The sequence below is a fragment of the Nematolebias whitei genome, chromosome 3 (genome assembly GCF_014905685.2).
Source record: "Nematolebias whitei isolate Nwh7 chromosome 3, NemWhi1, whole genome shotgun sequence".
Lineage (NCBI taxonomy): Eukaryota > Metazoa > Chordata > Actinopteri > Cyprinodontiformes > Rivulidae > Nematolebias > Nematolebias whitei.
In genome coordinates, this window is record NC_056500.1 from 42,473,491 (window position 1) to 42,482,253 (window position 8,763).

Sequence of the window (8,763 nt, forward strand, 5' to 3'; positions counted from 1 at the left end):
GTTGCAGTTTATGCATTTGTATTTATTTTCTGATCATGCATAAAATGTAATGACAAAGGGGACACTGAGGCCACATCTTCCATACTCTTGACATATTTCTAAGATGCATTTTATTTTCATTAAGTATATTTTCTCTGCCCATAATTCTAGGAAAAATGTTGTGTCACTAAATGAGTGAATTTTAAGTCCTGTATCTTTTAGCTATTTTTATATTTTTGATTTCTTCTATCTTGTTTTATTCATTTTTGGTGTTTACTTTCTGTACTTTTTCTTTGTTCATTTGCCCTCTGGTGTTTTATCACCTTCATTCCTGGGATCTACCTTTTTCAAAATCTGACAGAATATTCACATTAACAACAAACTGAAACAAATGTTTAGCTTGACTAAAGATGTTATTCTTTGCAACATCGCGCGGACATCAGGGGCAGTGCCACTGGATTGGCAGACTGGGGTGATGGTTCCCCTCTTCAAGAGGGGGACCAGAGGGTGTGCTCCAATTATAGGGACATGACTCTTCTAAGCCTCCCTGGTAAGGTGTATTCAGAGGTACTGGACAAGCGAGTCTGATCAATGGTTGAACCTGAGATCCAGGAGGAACAATACGAGTTCTGACCTGGCAGTGGAACACTGGACCAGCTCTTTACCCTTGCCAGGGGGTCATGGGAGTTTGCACATCCAGTCTACATGTTTTTTGTGGACTTGGAGAAGGTGTTAAACCATGTTCCTGAAGGTACACTGTGGGGGATGCTCTATGGAATTGGGGGCCCATTGCTCTGGATTATACAAGCAGTGCGAGAGTTTGGTTAGCATTGCCGGCAGCAAATAAGAGCCCTTCAGAGTGGGAATTGGACTCCACCAGGACTGCCCATTATCACAGATTCTGTTCATAACTTCTACGGTGAGAATTTCTCTGTGCAATCAGGGGGCAGAGGGAGTTCGGTTTGGTGGCTTCAGGACTCCATCTCTATTTGCAGATGATATGGTACTGTTGGCATCATTGTGCTGTGATCTTCAGCTCTCACTTGATCGGTTCACAGCTGAGTGTGAAGCAGCTGAGGTGAGAAATCAGCACCTCGAAATCTGAGGCCATTGTCCTCAGTCAAAAAAAAGAGTGGATTACTCTCTTCGGGTCGAGGGTGAGATTCTGCCTCAAGTGGAGGAGTTCAAGTATCTTGGGGTTTTGTTCATTAGTGAGATAAGAATGGAACATGAGATTGATTGACAGATTGGTGCAGCATCTACAGTATTGTGGTCTCTGTGCCAGTCCATTGTGGTGAAGAGGGAGCTGAGCTATAAGGCAAAGCTCTCTGTTTACCGGTCAGTCTCCATTCCTACCCTCACCTATGGTCACGAACTCTGGGTAGTGACCAAAAGAATGAGATCATAGATACAGGCGGTTGAAATGAGTTTCCCCTGCAGGGTAGCTGGACTCTCCCTTAGAGACAGGGTGAGACGTTTAGTTATCCAGGAGAGACTCAGAGTAGAACTGCTGCTCCTCCACATCAAGAGGAGCCAGTTGAGGTGGTTCAGGCATCTGGTAAGGATGCTTCCTAGGCGCCTCCCTAGGGAGGTGCTTTGTCATGTCCATCTGGGAGTAGACCCCCGGGGAAGACTCAAGACACGCTGGACAGAATATGTCTCTCAGGCCCTATTCACACGGACACGATGTGGGGAAACGTAGGTTTTTTTCGTATGCTAATTAGAGGAAAAGATTTGCGTTGACACGGTCAGATTTTGGGTTTACATGCATCTGAAGGATTCCCTCCTGCCCTCCCGAATCAACTGTGGTTACCATGCAAGGTCATTAGATGGCGCTGTGAATTTTGTACCTTCACCTAATGCGCATGCGTGCTGCCTCGGCACGTTGTTTTCCTCTGGGCTAATCAGCTAACAACAACGTAACAACAAGTTAAAGGTGGATTTTGGATGAGAGTCGACAGATTTGACGCCAAGCGGGACCGCTTGGTCTAACTGCTCTACACCAGTCGCTGAGTAGACCAGAACCGAGTCAACGATGTCGGACTTTACCCCGTGATCATCAGTAGCTGTTTTACAGCAGGTAAATCAAATGTTCTTAATAATGTTAGCTTGTGTTTAAGTCAAGTCAAGTCAAGTCATCTTTATTTGTAGAGCACAATTTAAAACAGATAAACTGTTATCAAAGTGCTTAACAGAAATGTAGCAAAACATAGGCAGCAAAACAAAAACATCATACAGAATTAAAATTACTGGAGCAATAACACACACTAATGATCACACTAAGGAAAAACAAGCAGTAAAAATAAACGTCAATCATAAAACAACAGAATTTAAAATGAGGTACACAGAACAAAATAAACTAACTCACACCGTATTAAACGCCAGAGCAAACAGGTGCGTTTTAAGGAGGGATTTGAACATCAGGAGGGAGGAGGCCTGCCTGATGTTGAGGGGCAGGTTGTTCCACAGGTTGGGACCTCTGACTGAAAAAGCTCGATCCCCTCGGAGCTTCAGGCGTGATTTTGGAACGACCAAAAGAAGCTGGTCCGATGATCTCAGGGCCCGAGACGGAACATATGGTTCCAGGAGCTCGGAGAGGTAGAGGGGTGCGAGGCCATTTAGGCACTTATATGTCAGGAGGAGAATCTTGAAGTCGATTCTGGATCGCACAGGAAGCCAGTGAAGGGAGGACAGAACAGGTGTGATGTGCTCAGACCTACGTGTACCAGTTAAAAGCCGAGCAGCTGCATTTTGGACGAGCTGGAGATGTGAAATGGACGCCTGACTGACCCCAGCATAAAGTGAGTTACAATAGTCCAGGCGGGTTGTGATGAAGGCATGGACTAATGTTTCAAGGTTGGGTCTGGATAACACTGGCTTGAGCTTAGCTACCTGCCGCAGTTGGAAAAAACTTTTCTGCAGAACTGAACTGATCTGTTTGTCAAACTTAAAATCCGAGTCAAAAACCACCCCGAGATTTCTAACAGTGTGCTTGAGATAGGGCTGAAGTGAGTCCAGGTTTGCAGGATCTGAGGAGGCAGCTGAGCTAGGACTAAAGACGATGACTTCAGTTTTCTGGTCGTTAAAACTGAGAAAATTTGAAGTCATCCATGCCTTAATGTCATCTAGACATTTGAGGAGAGGGTGGATGGAACGAGCACTGGCTGGTTTCAGTGGCAGGTAGATCTGGCAGTCATCGGCATAGCAATGGAATGAGATGGCATGTTTTCTTAAGATGGATCCCAGTGGGAGCAGATAGAGCGAGAAGATAAGGGGTCCAAGGATCGAGCCCTGTGGGACCCCGCAGGAAAGAGGGACCGAAGTAGACAGACTTTCACCAACCTTGACACAAAAAGTCCTGTCAGAGAGGTAAGAACGGAACCAGTCTAAAGCAGCTCCTGTAATCCCAACCCAGTGTTTGAGCCGTGAGATGAGGATACTGTGGTCGACGGTGTCAAAAGCAGCAGTAAGATCAAGGAGTACAAGTACCACATAGTGACCAGAATCGTTTGAAGTTAAAATGTCATTGCAAACCCTAACCAAAGCTGTTTCTGTGCTGTGGAGTTGCTTAAAACCAGACTGAAAGACCTCAAAGATTTTGTTCTCAGTTAAAAATTGATTCAACTGAGTAAAAACTATTTTTTCTAGGATTTTGGACAGGAAGGGAAGCTTTGAGATTGGTCTGTAATTTGAGTGCGCTGAGGGGTCAAGTCCAGGTTTCTTGATTAAAGGAGTGACTACTGCATTTTTAAAGGCCTGTGGAACCACGCTTGTAGCAAAGCTACTGTTAAGAATATTAAGAACAGCGGGCCCAAACGCTGGTAGAACCTGTTTGAACAGTGAGGGAGAGATTGGATCAGCAGGGGAGCCTGAGGGTTTCATGTGACCAACAACTTTTGCCCCTTTTCCACCGTCACGGCGCGGGTCGGATATTTCCGGGTTGAAGCGCGTTTGAGGTCTTTCCACTGTTCCAGAAACCGGCTCGCCTCGCTAATTTCTGGCCCGGCTTCTCAAGGGTTCCGAGCGAGCCGCGCCGTGATGTCAGAAACACTGTCGGTCACTGATTGGTCGGGGGGAGGAGTCTGTGGAGTCTTTCCAAACAACCCGATCCACCATTTTTTCTCTACCGCTTGCCATTAGCGATAACTCGAGGAGCGTATCTTTTAGTATTTTGAAGCTATACAACAACAATAATATCAAAGCTGTGGTCAAATGCAGAAGTGCAGGTGTTGTTCTGCTTGGTGGCCGACGAAAAAAAAGTCAAAGCGAGCTAGATGGAGGATTGGAGGGTGGTTTGGACACGACTACTGCTCTACTTGAACCATTTATAGAAGATGGTGAGTGTTTTCTAACTTTAAACATATTTTAAATTACTCATCCCATCGGTTCTGAACATATTTTTAACTAACAAAAGAGGCTGACGCCATAATAGTACAACGTCGGTGCTACGATGCTAAGCTAATTTGCATAAATGCTAACTGTCCTCCGGTCCCGTTTCTCACTGTATTTTATCCAGAACGTCTTTCAGCGCGTGATGGTTCATCTCTAAACTCCACATTCAACCCTCCAAGCCTCCCGGCTCCTGCTCCATCAGAGGAGTCTACACCATCAGAGGAGTCTACACCATCAGAGGAGTCTACACCTGACAGAGCTCCATCACAGCCCAGCTGCACCTCACAGAGCAGCACAACGCTGCAGCTTCTGTGCTCGGTAAGAACAGATGCAACTGTTCCACATCACTTTATTTGTGCCGATAAGGACTTGATTTATTTTATTTTTAAAGTAAAAAAATAAAATGTTGAATAAATACTGAATTGGGATGAAATTATGTACACAGGGTCCCAGTTACAGACAACAAAATGTAAAATAAAAACAGTAATAAGATCTAAGATATGAACTAAGAAAAATATCAACTAAAAAACATCTACTAATAAAACACTAAGCACTAATAGCAGTAAACAATCAAAATAATACGTCAAACAGCAACATGAACTTGAGTTTGTGCAGCCTTGTGAATATATAACACTGTGAAGAATCACATCATGTTGCTGCTGATCAGTTTCATGTTGCTGCTGATCAGTTTCATGTTGCTGCTGATCTGTTTCATGTTGCTGTGTTCATTCGTGCTCGTCTGTTCACACAGACTCATGTCCGTGCTGCTGTTCTGCGTATTGTGTTTAATGTTTTTATGCTATTAGTGCTTATCATATTTTTAGTTGATGTTTTTATTAGTTCATATCTTAGATCTTATTACTGTTTTTCTTTTATATTTTATTGTTGGATGTAACTGGGACCCTGTGAACATAATTTTGATCCACCACATGGACCACATGAGGTGCGAATGACAAAGAATATCTGCATCTGTATAATACTTTCTGATTCATATATCCATTATTATCATTTTCATTATTTTTAAATCAATTTATTTTTCATTTTCTTATTTGATCAGTTTATTATTATTAATATATCTATTATAGCTGTTAGCAGCACCTTTCTTTGTTTCATGCATTTATTCAAAAACAGTATGTAGCTTGAATTAACCACCTGTTTCTTCTTTCTAGTGAAGAGAAAGAGAAAAGAGTCCAGTAAAGAAAAGTCTTATTTCATCACTGAATGAACATGAAGAACTGAAGCGGACACAGCAGGAACAACACTTGTGTCTTCTTCTGGATGAAGCCCGTGAGACAAGGGACAGACACAATCATTAGTTGGACGCAGTAGTTTTTATTTTTGTACATTTTTCACTTCTTACTTTTCATATTAAACAATTTTTTTCTTAAGTGGTGTCCTTGAACATTAAATTTCCTAAACAAATTTTACAATGTTAAGTTCATATAGTGTTTGTTTAAATTCATACTGGAAGTTGAGAAGAATTTCCAATTGCATTTGATCTTTAATGGATCCTAAGAAAAGATTACTAGATTCTGCTCAACTGTTATTATGTTATAATTTTTTGGTTCTAGGATGAAGTGACACAAAAACAGTAAAAAATTCAGAAAGGACAGTTATCAATTATCAGTCATCAGTTATCTTTTAGCAGTTATCGTTTATCGTCCGTACAACTGTGGCCTGAGAGATTCGGCTGAAAGTCCTGGTGCACCTTTTATTTGAACCTGCAGAGATTTGAACAGCTGATCTGAAGCAAACAGGCAGGAGTTCACCTGAACTGACCACTCCTGCTGTTTGATGGTCTCCTCCTTCGCCACCCGTCCGTCCATCCATCCATCCATCCTCTTCTGCTTCAGGGTTGTGGGAGCAGCATCTTCACCAGGGAGGCACAGACATCAACAGCCTCCTCTTCAGCTCTTCTAGGACCCCATGGTGTTCACAAACCAACTGACTATTTATTAATTAATATCCTGATGCTGCTCAATAATCCAGGTAGAAAAATCTAAAAAGTTAAGTCTGGTCCTCTGGACATTCACAAAACAAACAATACAGTTTATAATAAATAAACTAAATGTTTTTTGTTAGTTTTGTTTTTTGAATGTCCAGAGGACCAGACTTAACTTTTTTAGATTAATAAGTAATAAATTTATGTTTTAATTTAATGAAAGACAAATCTTTAAAATTCAAGGACAAAATTTAATCTAATTGTTTCAAGTCTGTATCTTATTGTAAAAGCAGTTTCAAAGATTACAGCACAGTGTGATGTTTTGCAATTTTAACATGAACCTTGTGCATATCTGCAAATAATAAAAGTGAAGATATTTTTAATACATCTTTATTGTAAAAACCTATACTAAAATGAAAAACACATGGGTTTAAAGCAGCAGGGAAGGCAGTAAGGTAGGATTATGAATCAGGTTTAAAAGTTACAGCTCATGAGGTACTCCATTAGAGCATGACATCTTTTCCACAACATCGTGTGACAAAACCTTCAGGGTGTTCTTCTTCTAATACGTTTAGTGGTGGCTAGTAAGTAGCTTAAGGGAGCACTACCGCCACCAGGTGGTAAGACGAGTTGGATTCTAGTCCCCGCCTACAGAGCCGGTCCAGAAATGTACATGGAAACACAACAGACCCGAACCGATCTGAACCAACCCGAACTGATCTGATCCGCTCTGTGACGGTGGAAAAGGGGCATTTGTTTAACAATGGGAGTGTGATTGGATTGAAATTCCTGAAAGTGGCTGAACATGGGACAAAAACCGATGGGTCAACTGAGGAGCGGGGGATGGAAGATCTGATCAGCTCTACCTTACCAACAAAGAATCTTGTGAAGTCGTTACAGACGTCCACAGAGGCGTCCATGCATTCAGACAAAGGGCCATTAAGAATGGAATTTACTGCTGTGAAAAGGGTGCGGGGGTTGTTTTTATTTTCACTGATCAGTTGGGAGAAGTATTTGTTTTTTTCTGATTTGACGGTGTTTTGGTAATTTTTTAAACAGGTTTTTAGCAAAATGAAAGAAACCTGGAGTTGGTCCTTTTTCCATTTGCGCTCTGCTCTCCTGCACAGTCGTCTCGCTGCCCTGGTGGTCTCGTTTATCCACGGGTACTGGGTTCTCCTTGCTTTCCTGACTTTCAGTGGGGCCACCAGATCCAAGATCTTGGTGCAGGTCTCATTGTGGTGACTAAGCAGCTCATGAGTACTGACACAGGCAGAGGTATCAGGAGTTGAAACAGCAGTGGTGATAAAAGCAGAGGAAAAACGAGCAGAGGTTGAAGGGTTAAATACACGACAGGTCCTAGGTGGAGTGGGGGATTTAGACTCACGAGCAAGAGAGATTTCAAATGAGATGGGTTTGTGATCGGATATGATAGCATCCCCAATTTCCAGATTTAACACAGATACACCATAAGACAAAACAATATCGAGAGTGTGCCCCTGCTGATGCGTGGGGCCAACAACATTTTGCACCAGGTTTAGAGAGTGGATCAGATTTAGAAAGTCCTGCACCAAAGGCTTCTCAGGGCAACAGACGTGTATATTGAAGTCCCCTAGAATCAGCACACGGTCGTATTTTAACAGTATTCCAGTGAGAAAGTCAGACAGTTCATTGATGAAGCCTGTTGATGATTTGGGGGGTCTGTAAAGAGCAGCAACCAGGATGGGGTTGGAGCGGCCCAGTTCAAAATGCAGCAGCTCAAAGGTCTCAAAAGCTGCTGTCAGAAGCAGTCTGCATTTCCAAATTTTCTTAAAAAGAGCTAAAACTCCTCCACCTCTTCCAGATGGCCTCGGGCAGTTAAGAAAAGTACAGTCTGCAGGCACAAGTTCAGTAAAATTTTTTTTTTTTTTTTTTTTTTTTTTTTTTTTCGTCAGAAACAAGAAGTCCAGGTTATTGGAGCAGAAGAAGTCATTCATTATAAAAGTTTTGGTTGATAAAGATCTCACATTGAGGAGAGCAAACCTCGTTAGGCCAGCAGCTGGGGGAAAAGTTGAGGGGAGGACGCTGATCAGCGGCCTCAGGTTGTTTACGTCGGGCCTTCGCCTCCTCCGGCCAGAGGAAGCGCAGCTTCGTGCGCGTCCGCCGCGAAGTCCAGAATGAAGAGCCTGAATCCGAGAGCCGCCGGACACAGCAGGGTCGTTGGTACATGTTGGATTTAATATTTTATACCTTTTTATAATTCCTATCAAGCACTCAAATGTCAGGTCATATAAAGTGTGTGCGTGTCTTTCTTCCAAGGTTGAACTATGTGTATAGAAAGTGTTTGCTAATTCTAACTAGTTGACCTTTAAATATAATCTCATAGTAGCTAAGGATAATTTTACAAGTTCACATTTGATAAATTACAAGCAATCAAATCAGGCCAGAGAGCAGACTGATTAACATAAATAAAG